Here is a 17,953-nt window from a genome sequence, read left to right as displayed (position 1 = left end):
GACTTTGTGTCCTCCATTCCATTCTACCTTTCACTTTAAGGTTTATTACTTTTAGAAGTCTGGCAAAATGTAAATTTTTTGCTCTCAACATAAAAGGGCATGATATGATTGGCTCAAAACACTTTAGTACAGTCACTTCTGAATGCCTGAGTACAAAGGCACTGGCAGCAAAACATATAAAACAGGAGAGAAGAAGAGTGATGTTGTTCATTTTGAGCGAAATAAGGTCAGAAAGGCCTCAGCCCATTTTTTTTTAGACAGCTGTAATAAAGAAATCTGTGGCAAGTCATCAAACATCTATGTGACTCACCTCTTTCCTTTATTTAGTGGCCTCAGTATGATGTTTTCAATAGCAGAAAATATCCCTAGGTGTTTTTACTCTTTTGATTTGCACTTCTAGTTATTCAGATGCTGCCACAGAGCTTCCTGTTATGGATAACTTGTTGGAGCCAGGAACTTTACATGAAACAGCAGTGCAAGCTACAGGCATACCCTTCACAGTATCAGCTGAAATAACACTATGACCCAGATGATCGTCCTGGAGTTCTGTATGGTGTATAATCATGCATATGTTGTTTTCTCCTTTGAGTACCAGTCTCTTTATAACCAAATGCTCAGAAGTAAAAGCACTTAACCTGATCCTACTGATTATGCAGTGAGACAGTGAGACAATGTGCTCTCCTCTGTCTTTTAGATACAGCATTTAGGTGTCTGACCCCACATCTGAAGCTGATTTTTAAAAATCATAACAATCAAATTATGGATTTATTTATTTATTTATTTATTAATAACAAAACTTTTAAAGCCTTTCTAAGTAATCTCATCTGGGATGATGTTGTCTTCAATAATTTTAAGATACCTTTTCTTCCAAGATGAATTTATGCTAATCTTTCATACACATTATCAGATTTCATGAGGTCCAGGTTTTTAATTTCTCTCTTGATACTCTTGATAACAACAGCTATGAATATGTCTTTTTCCAAATCACTATTTAAAATGTTATGAAAAGTTACACTTACCAACAAAACTAATAGCAAGGTCTGGATAATTCATCAAGTAATGCATGTTTTATTCTTTGAATTTAGTCCTTCAGAATTTAAATTATTTGGGTTCAGAAGCTGCCAGGATGAAGACAGCATTTATATATTGCTTCTCCATGCCTCCATGTTGTGGAAAGAAAAAGTTATTAAGATTAAATGAAGGCAGAACAATTCTGCTCAACTTTTCATGGATTTCTGGGATTTTTTTTGATGTGAAACCAAGCAGATGATCTACACCTTTGGCAGTGCAATGACATGTCACTTTATATAGATAGTACATACATTCATACAATACCTTGTAATCTTTACAAGAACTGTCACCTTATACTGTAGCAAAATGTACTATTAAGCACCATTTAATCCACATATCAATGGCATAATGCCATGGAGTAAGATTATAACATTTTCCTTGCAGTTCTAAAAATTATCTGTCTGAATTGTCAGCTCTTTAAAGACTGACATGATTTTGGTGTGGTGTTACAAGTGTACATCATGATAAAAAATGTAATTTAAAGTAACTCCCCTGAGTGTACAGAATCTTTTTAAACAGCTGCTTCAGATTTATTTATTTTATTTTGTTTTATTTGTGAAGCATAAAACATAAGAAGATATTAACTCAGTAGGTAGCAAATGTACCTATACTTCTTTTTTAAACAAAGTCTTTGTCTGAAATTGAGCCAGGAACAGTATTCCCTTTCCAGCAACATACTGTCACAGTGGAATATGAGATATATGAGATATTCCTTCCCATGTTCCACTCTCTCTTCTCCTGAAATTATATATACATATAAATCTATTTTCCACTAGTATCTTGTCACAGTCCTCTACACTTCAATGGGAGAAATAGATATTCAACATGAAATCAAAATGAAGGTTTGTAGCATGTATAAAGTAAGCATGTAGCATGCAGAACTTATTTATATATATTTTTTAAAGCATGCACTTTCATTAAACTCCATGCAATAGACCTGATGGGAAGAATTGTTTTTGAGTAAATGTCTCAAAAGGAGTTCAGTCATTTCTCACCAAAGTACTATATGTAGAACAGCTAAAGAAGACAAGAGGATATATTAGTATTCTGGTGATCTTTTATATACAGACTGCATGGAAATCACAAAGGTTAATTTACTGCTAAATTAATTAAAACAAATACAAAGTCAGACTGTGGAATTTCCAAGGTTTTTCTGTCTCACCCAAACACTAATTCTTGATTTTATTCTTCAAAGAAAATAATACTTCTTTGTGTTCCAAGACATGCAAAAGACTTAGGAAAGCAAAGCATAATGAATCTCATAAATCATTTTAATTCCAACCTCAAAAACAAACAAACAAACAAACAAACAAACACTTTTTTTGTCTGTTTCTTAGACTACTGATATTATGTAGACTGCAAAGGAGATCATACTGAACTCATGACTGTGAGAAGTGCTGTATGATGTCATTCAATCATAATTTTTGTTGTTGTTATTGGTTTTTTCACCCATCTTTTCCTGAATAAGTGCAAAGTTGTTAATAATGTGTTAGACCAAAATGTGGGGCAGAGAAAAACAGAGAAATAGTACTCAGGGGGAAATGAACAGATCAGAAAACTGGCAAAATAGAGCAGTGATCATAAATTATGGGAAGGAAAATCAAATGTGTTTATATATATCAAAATATCAGCCCTATTCAAGTACTTGTTTCTATTTCCATGAAATGAAATGACATCTTAACTGAACCCATTAAATTCTATGCAGGAGAATGAAAATAACAAAATACTAAACTTGAATTCAAAAGCAGAAAACACAAGATGGATAAATATGGTCACATTTTGCGTTATCAGTATTGGGAGCCTCCATAGGCTGGTATTGACTGAATAGGCCTATTAGATCACGTGGTGTCTCTCTTTCCATTTGACCACAAGCAATCATTACTTTTTTCCATGACTGCAGTCCTGTAAAGTGATCATTGATCACTTCATAGATTTTAAGGCCAGAAGAGAACTCTGCAGTCATTTAATCTGACCTGCTATGTGACACAGGCAGTAAGATCTCACCCAATAACTTCTATACGAAGTCCAATAATTCATGGTTGACTACAGAACACCTTTTAGAAAGAAACCAACACTGATTTTAAAATGTTGTATGATGCACAGAAAATCTACTACTTTCCTTCATAAATTGACCCAATAGTTATTTTCTCCTCACTGTTGGAACTGTGTCTCATATTTCCATTTTGAATGTGCCCATCTATAAACTGTGGACATTTTTTGTTGTTGTTGTTGTTGTAGTTTAAATAACATGGTATCCATTAGCCCTCCCTTGTTACATACATATATGGGAGTATTATAGGTCAGTCTCTTTATTTTCCCCCTGATAAACAGATTATTTCCTGACGTATATTCCTGTAAGGGAGTCTTTAAGCCTCATGATTCATTCTTTTGAGCAACAGAGCTAGAAGTTACATTTTCAGCCTACACTTTGTACCTGCAAACAACAGAACTAGAAAACTTTCCTGTATAGAGACAATATAAGCTTTTGGTTTCTGTTGTAATTATCTGTATATACACAAATAATTTAACTTAGTATCTGTTCTAATGATCCTATGAAGATAATTGTGTAGTTTGTCTTAATGGGGAAATGGCACATGCACATTTGCAAATAGAATAGAATTTACAGCTAGCTAAGTGTAAGGAAAACTAACTATGATAAGCAGAAAGTTACTTAGTCCAATATTTCCTTAGTCTGAAATATTCAACAGACTGTGGAAACAGACATTCCCAGGAAGGAAAAGGTTAGAGCATACCAAAATTACGTAATATTTTCTGGATCATAGCACATAGTGCACTGATACTAGAAACATCGTTCTGATTGCAGCTTAACTTCACATGTATGTGATATTATTAGAAATGGAAAATAAATATTTTTATTTTTTATAAGCTTTAAAGCATGTTTGACAGTCTTGAGAGGTGAGACTATGAAATTAATGTGAAATTAAGCAAGACCAAGTGCAAGGTCCTGCACTTGTATCAGGGCAATCTCAAGCACAGATACAGGCTGAGTGGAGAATGGGTAGAGAGCAGCTCTATCCATTCCATAAGGACCCGGGGGTGTTGGTTGTTGAAAAACTGAATGCAAGAGAGCAGCGTGCACTTGCACTCCACAAAGTCAATTGTATCCTAGGCTGCACCATGAGAATTTTGACCAGCAGGTCGAGGGAGGTGATTCTCCTCCTCTACTCTGATCTTGTGAGATCCCACCTGAAGTATTGCATTCAGTTGCAGGGCCCCCAGCACAAGAAAGATGTGGACCTGTTGGAGTGAGTCTAGAGGAAGGCCATTAAGATGATCAAAGGGCTAGGGCACCTCTCCAGACAGAGAGTTATCCAGCCTAGAGAAGATCCGGGGGTGACCTTATAAGTAGGGGGCCTTGTAGCCCCCTTTTAAGTCTTCCAGAACTTAAAAGGGGGCTACAAGAAAGCTAGGGAGGGACTCTGTCAGGGAGTGGAGTGATTGTGGAGTGACAAGGGGAAATGGTTTTAAACTAAAAGAGGGTAGATTTAGATTAGATAGGAGGAAGAAATTCTTTACTCAGAGGGTGATGATGCACTGGCACAGGTTGCCCAGAGAAGTGCAGATGCCCAGTCCCTGGATGTTCAAGGCCAGGCTGGATGCGACTTTGAGTAACCTAGGCTAGTGGGAGGTGTCCCTGCTCATGGCTAAGAGTTTGGAAGTAGATGATCTTCTACCCTATTATTCTATGATTCTATGATTTTATGATATTATAAAGTGATAGAAATTAGTGATAATGTTTGGAATGTTCTTAGCAACTCCTCAAATGAATAAAGTTTCTAACTTTCTGTCTTAATACACCTCAAATATACTGTAGGAGTCCTATTTCACTAGGGCCATCAGATTCTCTTTGCTGCATTTCAGAGTTAGTTTGGGATTTTGAAAAGTCTTTTTCCAAATAAAGCTTCCTCTCTCCTTTCAGAACAACCCAATTTCCAGTTTGATTTGCAGTTTCAAAGCTTCTCAAAACCAAATGAGATATGCTGGATTTTCTGAATTATTCTAATGACATAACCTAGTTTCCACAAAAAGCAATGGGAGCTTGATCAGTTGCTCTAATGGGAGCTAAAATGGAAAACTTGAAAAAAAAATCACCCATAGCTAATTGGCTTTTGTGTACATATTAGCTCTGCCAAGTTGAGTTGTACTGAGGAGCCAGCCTAGAACTGGCAGGATACTTGATGATGCAGTTGCCATCCAGTCTGCCAGAAACACTTTTTTGAAATAATGCTACACTTCCATTACTTGAAACTTTCTTATTTCATTTTCTGTATAAACTGATGTATTAAAACAGTTGGTGAGGGAAAGAGTCCTGAGTTTACAAAGAACAATGTGAATAAAAATTTCTAGAACTATGAAAGACCAACTTTAGGATTTGTTTAATCTTATTTTATAAATGCATATGATCTAAGCAGTAAACTATGTAGAATTCTAGAGTCAAGGTAGGGAGATGGTAAATCACACCTGACTAATCTGATTACCTTCTATAGTAAAGTGGATGGATCTGTGGACAAGGGGAGAGCAGTGGCTGTAATTAGTGTCTGTTTTAGCAGGGCATTTGGCTGTCTCTCAGAGCTTCATTGTATGCAGATTAGGACATGATCTGTATGGGTGGATAACTATATGGGTGGAAAGCTGACTGGCTGGATAGACTCAGAGGATGCCAGTTAATAAATAGGCCACAGTCCACTTGAAGGCTAGTAAATAGTGAGTACCACAGAGGTCTAAATGGGGACCTGCCCTCTAACATCTTTATTTATGACTTGGAGGATTCAATGGACTGCACTCTCAAGTTTGCAGATGATACTGGGGACACTCATCAGTTCACCTGAAAGCAGAGATGTCATCTAGAAGGTACCAAACAGCATGGAGGAATGGACCAGTATTAACCTTTGAAATTCAACAACATTATGTTCTCCACCTACAAAGAAGAACCCTTTGTGATTATACAGTCTCAAGACTTAATGGCTTGAAAGCAGCACTGTGGAAAAGGACACAGATATTGTAGTGATCTTGGAGGAGAGTAAGCTGAATGTGAGCCAACAACGTACCCTAGCAGGAAATGTCAACAGTTTTGGGGGCTGTATTAACAGAGGAGCAGAGCCAAGAGGTAAATGAAAGTGATTATCCTTCTCTACCTGAGACAATTCCTAGACACAGTGTCCAATTTTGAGGCTCCTCCTTCTCCTCCCCCTTCCTTCCTTTCTCCCTAGCCCTATCAGTAATCTGGAGAAAGCACAGCAGAAGTGACCAAGATGCTCAGGGGGATGAAGCACTTGCCCTGTGAGGAGAAACTGATGGACTTCACCTTGCTCAGCACTTCCTGAAGAAGAAGCAGTTTTGAAGGGACCTAAAAGAAGCCCCCTAGTAGCTACAAGATGGTCACTGAGAAATGGTGCCAGTCTCTTCACAATGGTGAAGGATGAGAGACAACAGGAATAGGCTGAAACAAAGGAGGTTCAGGCTAGATACAGGGAGAAAAGTTTTCCACTGAAGACAGCTGAATCATGGAACAGGCTGCCTGGAGATGTTGTGTAGTCTTCATTCTTGGAATTTTTAAAGGCCCAGTAGGATGAACCCCTGAGAAACAGTAGATTGGACTGAGAATTTTCTGAGACCACTTCCAACATGAATTAGCCTATGATTTAAATTCTTTGTAAGACATAATTGCCCTTACCAAGTGTCTAAACTGCTACAGAAGGAGCCTAGCTTGGGGTAAGATGACTAATTTTTAATGTGTCATTGTTAAATAAAAATGTCCTCCTATTAGTAGGGAACTTCAAGTCAGCTAATGAACTGAATGGGTGCGATTACTGGTAATAATAAAAAGGCTTTTAAATCACAAGCCAATTCTCCAATCTCACCTGCATAATAGTGACCAAAAGTCTTTTCTATTGGACAAGGCCTTATCTGTAAAATCCTGTTATTATATATTTTCCTCCTTCCCCCACTTTCCCCTCCTCCCCCCCACCAATATACAAACAGTGCAGCAGCTGTATCAGAACTCCACAATAGTTTCTGAACTATATTTATACCTATTTTGCTTACTTCAATGAGCAGTAAATTGCTCTAACTTTCTGTTTAGATGTGGACATGAGACCCAGAAGGATGTTGCTTTCCTGGTTTCTAAGCTACTTCTCTGTCCACTGCACTACCTTTCATCTTTATCAGATGGTCTTCCTTGAAAATTATCATCCTACATAAAGGTCTAATCACATGAAAGAGTCAAGGACCAAGGTGCTGCTCGTCATGCTTTATTCAAACAATGCTTATTTTTCCTATATCTTATACACTAACTTCCAAAGCAGTAATTAGCTTCACGTTCAACGATCTTACAGAATTCTCTGGTCTTCATCAGGCTTTTAGCCCTTCACAAATATGAGCTATTAATTCATTAATAGATGAGCAGTTAAATTATAATGTCTTTTTGGTGTCAAGAAAGAAAAATATCTTAATGTCACAGCAAAGCTGAGAATAGTTTCAAGGAATATAGAGAAGGTTGTTGTCTGGAGTACAGATGTGAGAGGATAAGATAAACAAAAGATGAAGTAATAGTCTGAAGGGAAACCTGATACACAAGGATAAATTATGTGTTCTTAATTCCTAGATGAGTGTTTCCTATATCTACTAAAATGTAGGATAAATAGATGTAAAAGGGAAGCATCCTTGAAGACCACTGTAGAGAGGATAGCAGGAAGTGGCAGGAGTAGAAACCATAGCCTGCCTGCTCTTCTTTATACTCCAGAATAAATAGGGCAAGTATAGAGATCTGGAAATGTCCATAAGCAGTATGAAAAATTTTAAAGAAAAAGTATGGACTTCCTATTGATAGGAATAGAAGAAAAGGTATATGTTTCTTGAGATTCTTTTCATCATTCTTTCCACAGTCTTTCCCTTCAGCAATTAGTAAATTAATAAATTTAATTAGTAAATAATTAGTGATCCTTTAATTTACATGATTATAGTATACATACATTAATAAATTAACACAATTTGAAGAACTCTGTCCTTTCTTGTTTTTAACCTTCCAGTCATGCCATCTGGTCCTGTGCAACGGCTGCTTAAATCATTCATTTTCCTTTTTAAGTTGACCTTGGGTTGACTTCTTCACTTTCCACATAACTGATTAAATTTAGTGGCAATTATTTTTGGGTAGTCTAACATACTCTCAATCCTTTTTAATGTACTTGCCAGAAATCTAATTTTAAAATAAATTTGCACATGTACAATTTTTGCTGTTTGCTTTGCTTATATAATTATACTTGCACCACTGTGCAGGCAGCTTCAATATGTTCAAAGATGGGTAGAAAGATCTTCCTGTAAATGTATTCACAAAGGTAATTTTGGCATCACCTTTCAAATGTAAAGGTAATGATGAATCAAGGGCAAACACCCTTTCTTTACAATTTGGTCTGTAGTAATATATGTTCCAACAGATTAATGTCTTTGGCAGTACAATTTTAAGACTTCATCTCAGTCATCTATTTTTTGTTGGAAATTTCTTGAATCTTTGCCATATGCTGAGGCAATCCCTGTTCAGTAGGCCAGTTGAATTACCGAATAAAATTCAAAAGGCATGCAGGCATTTTGTCTCAATAACTTGATATTGTATCGTCACTTATACTCAGAAGTTATTATAAATTAATTAAAAGAGCATCTGAAACCCCTCAGGTAATTTTTAAACACAAGAAGAACCTCTCTTGTAGTGATACTGCTGTCCCCGTAACTCTATGAAGATATTTTAATCAGACATACTAATTTTACTGCACTAAAAGGAAAGGGGGAAATATATGATTATGGTCTGTGCCTACTGTCAGAAATGCATAAATTTTCTGGCATAAGTAGGATACACAGGGTGTAAATCAATGGCACAAAACCAGTGCCATTGATTTCACATGAAGTATAGCAGCCTAAAATGAAGTAAAAACATTCTGTGTAGGCTGTCATGTTTAAGAAACCAAGATGCAGAAGGATTTACTTGACACCTTTGGCAATTAATATACATATGTGCTGTGATAGTTTGTGGAAGAGGTTGGCAACAGTACTCTCTAAAATAGCAATTTGGCTGAGATGCTCAAGGATTTCAGGGTATCCACTGATGACAAAAGATAGCTGTCCGAAAGCTACTTCTTTCTGCACATCTCTTTTCCAGTCTTACTCAATGAGGCTCTTGATGTGTAACATAGTTTATGAGCTGTCATACTGCTGGATGGACTGGAAAATGATTCCCATCCTTCTCAAGTTTTTTCTTGTTTTGGCTTCGTACATGTAAAAAACTTCTTCTGCAGGCTATTTTGCTCCCAGGTGCCCAATATTTTCTGCTTACTGAAGATACTGTTCTTGGGATAGGTCTTTTACTGCTCATGCTTCCTTCTCTGTATTAGTCATTAGCTGTTGTAACAGGGACTTGAGCCTTATTTTCATTTCATTATGTCACAATGGAGCAAAGGCTCTAATGAATTTACAGTAGCTTTTTAAGTTACTGTCTCCCTGTATGTGCTGACCTACTTATGGCCATGTTGTTGCTAACATGGAACGGACAAAAAAAGTGGAAGTGCATTGGCTTCTCAGTTGACACAATTCATATCCTATAATATGAAAGTAAAATCCATTAATTTCAGTTCAGTATGGTATGATGTGCCACAGGGTGTCAAGAACGAAGAGAATAATATACATTCAATTTTCCTATCTCTGATACTTGGGCAGAAAAAATCTGGAGCAAAAAATAAGGATGATAATTTCTTAAAATATTTCACCAGGATTCAGGAGGCCTCAGTAACTGCTTCCATTTCATGTTTTCCTTCTGAAACTATTCCATTTTCCAGGGGGTTGGCCAAAAGAATTTATTTATTTTTAGAAGTGGTTCTTCTAGAATGGAGAATGGCTATGGGTGCCTAGAAGCTTGCAAATTAAACTGGAAGGAAATAAGATATGATTTCATCATAGCTGGACCATAGTTTGGTATGATATATTAGTATGTAGTTTTGCAGGAAGTCATGTGTCTTTAGATATCCCTGAAAATTATTATTCTCATAGAAACATGATTCTCCATAACAGGTGTTTTAATCTATAATCCTGGTAAGTAATATAAAGGTAAAGTAAAATGATGAAAAAAATTCTTAGTTCACTTGTATGCTTTACAGTTTTATATTCTTATATTTATAACTCTTAAGGGCAAAAATCACTTGTTACTCATATGAAAATGGATACGATAGTAAGTGTGCTGTTGAAGAGTCAGTACTGACTCTGACTTCTGGTTATGATTCTTTTTTCCCCCTGTTACCATACTGAAACTCTGCAGAAGCAATGCAAAGAATGGAGAAAAGTATAATAGAAGGGGAGGGGAAGGGTGTCACTTTTTGAAAGCTGATCAGCTAACTCCATCACATTATTGTGTTTGAAGGAAAGCATACTTATCTTCCAGGCATGAATACAATGATAACAATTTTGGCCCTACACTTTCATAATATCGTTAAGGTAGTTGTAGAAAGTTCAAAGGTCAAAGTGTGACAGATAATAGCCAGCTCTTTTAGGACAGTTCCTGAGGCTGAATTCTATGCTTATCCAATACTTTAAAAAGTGTCATTGATACTTGACATGCAAAGATTTTAAAAGCCCGACTCATTTTAAATTCAACAATATCATTAAGCTACACAGGACTCAACACTGCCATTGCTTTTCAATCTGAGAATTTAAAATTCAACTTGGAAAAAGTGTCCTAAGGAATCAAAACTAAAGTAAAATAAAATAAAGCAAATCTAACATATGTAGACCTCTTAAACTATCTACAAATACATTGCTATTAATTTTTTCTTCTATTTACGTAAAAAAAAAAAAAAAAGAAAGAAAGAAAAAAATGTTTGCTAAAATTCTACCTCATATCTTGCTTTGGAACTCAAAGTAAATATAAAACAATTCAGCCCGAAGAAATATCCAGATCTGAAGTGTACTGGTCATAGTGCTCATATCAACATTCACTACAAATCTGCACAATCAAGTTCTATAGCCAGATTTAAGAACACAGAAGCATTTACATTTACATCTTTTTACTATCCAAACCAACCTGTAAGCTGTGGAATATAAAATGGATTTGTTCTTTACTAAAGAGCAATAGAGGCCCTACAACATGCAACCAATCCTCCATAAACAAAATATAAAACAGGAATAAGTTTCTGTTACCTACAGCCCATATAACAGCAGTTTAAATTTTGGTCCAGATAGTGAGAATTCCAAGATTCTAATTAATTCACATTTTGTCTGCCTCAAACTTACAGAAGGTCAATATTTTAAAAACAACAGCTAGAATAATAAAAAACTACAAACATTTTTGTGATCATGCACAAGAACATTACCCCATGTCTCTGGCAACCTTGCAGCAAAATTAGCTGACTAGGTCCAAATTATACTGATAATAAATTTTCTCACTGCATAGCCTGAGGAGAGAGATGAAGAAAATGAACAAATACAAAATGAAGAAAAGTGAGAAAGGAGAGACATGGAGGGAGAGTAAATATATATTAGAGACAAGGAAGCTTTTAATAACACTGTTCCCTGAGCTTGAGCTTGTTCTTTTCTTTTGTTCATAAAGGTTTATAAACTATGAACTCACAGAGAAGAATCACTATATTTTTTCAAGGAAGTTTTATAACTTTTATTATCATTTGCACAATCCAATAGATATGTAGGACTCAATACAAAGCAAATTGATATCAGATTCTATCTTAAGTATATATGGAATTACAGATGGAAATATAGAAAAAAAAAAAAAAAAAAAGTTTAGCACAGCATATCTAAGCCCACATTTAATATCTTCCATGGAGTAGCATTGTTTTCAGTGCAAGCTGATGACATTCACTTGGATATTATACTAACTCTTGCATTGGTATATAAGAAATCATAATTTTGTGTCCAGATAAATGGCAATGTAGAACATGTAAATCCTAACAACACGTTACTGCTTTGGATGCTTTCTAGTATTAGGATGCTTTGGAAGCAGCACCTAAGCAAGCATCATCATAAAACTCACAAACCGTTTAGAGGGATATACATGTAAACCTACTGACAATATTTAATTTGAAGAAAGGAGACTTAAAATGGCTCAGTTTCAAATTCAGCTAATTATATCTTGTGCAAATCAGACAGATGAGAAAATTATCTATCACTTTACTTTTAAAAAGCTTAAATATTTTTTCAATATTTACTCACAACACTGGAAGAAGGTGGCATTTCCAGGCTGAGACAATTCAAGTATAGTACATTCTTTTGGGAAAGATGCTCCCATTATCAGTTAGAGAAATTAATTTATAAAAGGTAGTCTAACAGTTAATTACTCTTATTTACTCAAAGGAACCAATAGCATAAGATTATGTTGGTAGAACACCAGCCCTACTAAAGAAAAGTTACTTTCAAAGCTTAATTGATACCAATTACAATAAATTTCTTTCCTTGACTGAAGCAAAATGCGCTGAACTTTCCCAGTACTCAGACAAAAGCATACTGATTCGATACTTTTTCCATAGGTCTTGAAACTCATCACTTGACTCCTCTAGTAGTTCTGCTTTAATGTGACATGCTGGGAAAGCTACAATAGTGAATCATATTAGCTATTTTTTTAGCATTATTTTGGAATGCAGTCTGGGTTTACAGTCTTAAATAAACAAGCATTGAGTCATTTCAAAAATACATTCTACTGCTCCGTTACTTTTGTGCAATTTAGAATGAGATAGAAAATCTGTGGATTGAAAAAAAAAAAAAAAAAAAGAAAAAGAAAAAAGAAAGAAAGAAAGAAAAAGATCGAGGAGTTATGCCCTTTCATTCTTAAAATGTACTTTTTGGCAGTGAAAAAATCCAACTGAAAAAAGGCTTTCTTTTAATCTGGGGGCCAATTTAAATGTCTGCACTTAAATTTAGTGCGTAGGTTAATGTCCCTCCAATTGGATCTCAATTACATACACTCCAGTTCTTGCATTTAGATCATTGTACTCCTTAACAAATCAATAAATAATTTAGCTCCCTAGGGAATAAACTATTAAAGCAAAATCCAGTGGACTTTAAGAGAGGGGTGTTTGAACTTTCTAAATTATATTGGAAGTCTTTCAATAGTTATTGTGTAAAGCTAGTACAAAATTATGCTGGTAATGATATTGTCTTGCAGATACAGTGACATCACTCACTCATTTTGCCATTACAAGACATTCTCTTATCATTTATTTTTACTTAAGAGTTTATTTTGGTTAATGCTAATGAAATAGTATTGCTCACAATTTTTCTCAGCTTGAGTGAATGCTCTTTTACTTTGCACCAGCCAAGTATCTTTATTTATTCATGATTCCTCCCCAAGAAAGCTGGGTGTCACAGAGGCTCCTTTTGAGGGCTGTGATATCACTGTCCCGTATGGAGCACAATGGCCCCATGTTACCTGTGACAGATCTACAAACCCTTACAATGAAATACAGCTCTGAGGAGGTGAGCATAAGTGCTCAAGACTTAGAGAAGAGTACAGGAAGTGACCATAATTATGGTAAAGGAAGACTAATTTATCTCAAGACAAAGTGGACTGCAGGGTGGCCTTTGTTTTAGGTGATGGTTATATCACTTGGATAAATCAACTGGTTCTATAAATGGCTTTCACATAGGTAACCAATAGAGAGTATTCTCTTCCTGAGCCAGTCAGATCAGTATGGGGGAAGCATATATGTGCAGCATAGAATAAGAAAACTGTCAAACAATGAAATGAACTTTGAAGAGAACAAAGGGCTTTAAACCACATAACCTTTTCCAGCAACATGGGATGCCCAGCATCATGACAATGAACATATAGAGACCAGTAACAGGAATTACATTTGTATTATGATCCAACTGCATGTCGCAGTTGTTATATTCCATATGTATTTTTATTTCAGTACACTGCTGTAACACTCTTGTAAATCAAAATCCAGTGTAATGTCAGATTATCTCAAAATAAGTAAATTCTGAATTAAATGTCAAATCCTCATTATGTAAAATACCTAAAAAAACTTGGTCAGATAGTATTAGACTCTGACACTGCTAAACCTCACTGACTTACTGTTCCAGAGCATTTTCTAGCATGGTTCCCCTTCTTGGGATAAGAGGCAAAGAGGACAAATTTAAAAACAAAAAACAAAAAATGACAACATGACATTCCATATGAACACAAGAAAACACCTTTTACAAAGTGGGTGGTAAAACACTGGAACACGTTGCCCAGAGAGGTTGTGGAGCCTCCATACTTGGAGATATTCAGAACTGGAGTGAACATAGCTGAGAACAAATTGCTCTTGCTCTTGCTCAGAGTTGGATTAGATGTCCTCAACAGGTCCCTACCAATTTAAAGGATTTAGTGATTAGGCACAACAGGCAATTCAAAGATGTGTTACAAAGTGAAAGAGAGTAACAAAAACAAAACCGTCAAAGGAGCAAGAGGTGTCCAAGGCTCTTCATCGTGGCAAAAGTCTTCTATAAAACCTCACTCTTATAATTTGCACTTTAGATATATGAATACAGATAATGAATACAAATAAGTACTAGTTGAAACATAAACTTAAGCCTAAAATGCGTGATATTTCACAGATTTGAAATGAAGCACTACACAGATGCGTGATACATCTGAATTACTCCTCAAGCCATTGAAGCAGCTCTGCTAAAACTCCTCAACCATTCAACAAAGATGAAATGCTCAAAGATGAGCATTGGAGATTGCATAAAGTTCTGCAATACTGATCTGTGAAACACAGGTAAGCCCCTAAATTGGGTAGTCACATAATTAATTCTGTATCACCAGCCTCCTGTGGAGTGTGATTAAAGCGTGCTCGGATACATGTTGCAGACTTCTCTGCACAGCCCTTATCTCCAGTACTGGGGACAGCTCAAGGTCCCTGTTTGTGCCTACAGGTTACGATACCAAGATTCCAAACAACTTAAGTGACTGTAGCAGCACCCACATCAGAAGTTAAATTCTATTAAAAATGATACCACACAAGCAAGTGTTAGGAAAAATAGATAAGTGTGACAAATTGGATTAACTCCTGGCAAGATAAGACATGCTTCACCTTTCGCCAATGACTGGTCTGAGGAAGGAATTGTGATGCAGCTTGATGATCTGTCAGGAGATATTGAGTGATGAGAATAAGATAAATATTTAATGGAAGCAAAATAATCAAACCAATGAACAAACAAATATATAAAATCTGCACATTTTAGAAAAAAAAAAAAAAAGTATTATAGAACATAGTGACTGCAAAATTGCTATCTTCAGCACAAATAAACTTTACCATTATGTCAGAAACTTGAATTCTGACAGCAGAGCATAGTTACAGACCACAGCGTCTATCTGTAATCATTGATGAATTTTCAATATCCTAGTTTCAGACTACTCCATACCCAGAAAAATGCTGAGACCATCAGTTTGCCTTGCTATGGCATCAAAGTCATACTGCTTGTTGCAAAGGCAACTGGCATATTTACTTTCTCTAATTCATATGGCTGAAGAAGCTTGTTAAAATTTTCAGTACTAATCTGTGTTTCTGAGAGACTGATGCCCACCATACCTATACTATTTTCTAATTAACAAGAGAGATAAAACACTTGTGTAACTAGGGCCAGTCATGAGCAAGGTGAAAAGACACTTCCCAGGCCAACTGAAGAGAGTAGAGGTTTTTATTAGTGGTTGTATCTAAAGAAGAGTTAAGTATAGTGCTTGGAAACTACAGACTCTAAGGGACTGACTGTAGATATGAACTTTAAACAAGAGGTAGAAGTTTCACCTTTGTTGTGGCAAATATTTCCAAGAACTTTCTTCTGAACTTATAAATAACTGACTTCCTTCTGTTCAACTTCCACTGGCTGTTCTCCTTTCCAAGGCTGATTGTGTCTATGTGCTGCAGTTGTTAACTGCTCTTGCCTCAGTCCCTATGGAAATGGAAATAAATCTGAGATGATACTGAAAGGTTGCTAGGAAACAGCCTGATGATGAGGAGGAGGAGACCAGTTTCCTGGCCTCTCTTCAGGGTATTTCCCTGCTGTTTGTCGATCAAGATCACCACTGATGATTTGCCAATTCCAGGTGCTACTACAGAATTCTATTAATAAATAGATCAGGATTACTTTTTTTTTTATACCTGTGCTTAGTAAGGCAAATGCAAAATTTTCTTTCTGACAAGATTTTGAAGCCTTTTCCAACTCAGCTGAAATGCACTGTACGTGGAACTACTCTTAAAATTCATTTAAACTCAGGCTGATGCAGAATGCAACAACTTATTTGACAAGTTAATACATTTATTATATTTTTTATATCTCTTTATAGCTTAGTCACAATGAATATTTGAGTGCCTTCCAGTAGTGCGTTAAGCAATGTGACTAATGCTTGTTACATGTTTATTCTTTCATTCCTTTCCCCAGGGGAAGATATGTCTACTGTGCAATGTTTTGTTTTACAATATACAATGCTTGTCTGACTGTTCATCCAAATGTTTATGTTACAGAATGAAAGGTTAAGAAAATCCAATTTGCACATGGAAAGGGAAGTGGCACTCAAACTTGTTCCTCCTGCAGAAGTTGATTTCTCAGTCCCAGACTGGCCCCAGCAAAAGCACTCATTTCTGTTTAATAAGATTTACCCTCCCTGCAAAGGTTTCTGTTCTCCAGTAAAACAAAATCAACAGTCACTATTTTCATTTGGGGACTTCAGTTTAGATACTCTGAACTCTGGCCACAAAAAAGACTTTGAAAAACCTTACAACTTTGAATATGATTCAGTAGTTGATGAGAATGGAAATGATACTGCAGAAACCACAGTACTTGGAAGAGCTCAAAATTCATCACAGCTCACAATTTTCTTACCAGAAAGACAGTTCCTTCTGTCATACAATGTTGTTGTAACCTGTAAAGGCATTGAAACCAGGAATCTGGTCAAAGGTGAGTTTCTGATGGTATACGCTTCAGGAGAAATGCTTATTTATGCAGGAAGCTTCTGAATATGAAAACCTAAGGACTGGTGGTATCTAGACCCCTATAGGAAAACCAGATTCCTGGAGAAAATAATAACTGGGAATGAAAAGAAGGGATTTGTGGTGATGTATTTTTAAAGTAGAAAGCTTTGGAACAACATTATACTTTCTTTTTTACTAAATTTTCAGTACAATGTATTGTACTGAAATTTTCAGTAAATTTTCAGTACAATATTTAATAATGAATTGATTAATGTGATAAAATATGTCACTAGATTCTGATTTTAAACCTTTTCTCTACTAAGTTTGTAGTGAACTGCAAACAATTTTGTAATAGGAAAGTATGAGAGAGATATTGATTTCAGTTTTATCCTTATTTTACATCTTCTCTATAAATAGTATTTTGCCATAAAATTGTTACTCCATGCTTTATGGTATTTTTATGCTTTAGTTGTATTACTGTCATTATTGTAGATTTTACATTTCAGAGAATATAGTGTTTTGGAAAGCAACAGAAATGGCTTTGCCAATACCAGGCAGTATCATAAAGGCTCTGGAAGGTATGTCATAGCTTGCTTTGTAGCAATCAAGACCACATACTCAGTGTAGAACATCTGGAATAGCCACTAGGCTCAGGATTTGCATGTTTGTGATATTCAAAGGGTTTGAACAGGTGTCAGAAACTTCAGAAAAATGAACTGTCTGCTTACAGCCATGAGTGGATCTCCAATGAGAAACTTGGTTTGTTAATATACACATCCCTCTCAGATGTCTTTATTTGGACAACTCATTTTTTTTTCTTTGCAATTTGCAATATTTTTAAATCAAAAAGGAGAGTAATGGATTAAACTTGTTTTTGCTAGTATTTTGAAGGGAAAAAAGTGATGACTACTGTAAAA

At 35.7% G+C, this 17,953-nt stretch overlaps 1 protein-coding gene and 1 long non-coding RNA gene across 4 annotated transcripts in view; one reads left to right on the top strand and one right to left on the bottom strand.

The window, feature by feature from the left end:
- Positions 1–16,985, top strand: part of LOC311435021 — a 40,882-nt gene extending 23,897 nt beyond the window's left edge. For both annotated transcript variants that reach the window (XR_014691877.1, XR_014691878.1), the window contains 2 exons: positions 14,680–14,843; positions 16,590–16,985. This is a non-coding gene — a long non-coding RNA (uncharacterized lncRNA). The remainder of the gene's footprint in view (positions 1–14,679; positions 14,844–16,589) is intronic.
- Positions 1–17,953, bottom strand: part of FUT9 (fucosyltransferase 9) — a 111,305-nt gene that overhangs the window by 63,262 nt on the left and 30,090 nt on the right. The window lies entirely within an intron of this gene.

This window comes from Aythya ferina, assembly GCF_964211825.1.
Source record: "Aythya ferina genome assembly, chromosome: 3".
Classification (NCBI taxonomy): domain Eukaryota; kingdom Metazoa; phylum Chordata; class Aves; order Anseriformes; family Anatidae; genus Aythya; species Aythya ferina.
The sequence above is the reverse complement of the archived record's forward strand: the minus strand, read 5'-3'. Positions and strand labels throughout refer to the sequence as shown.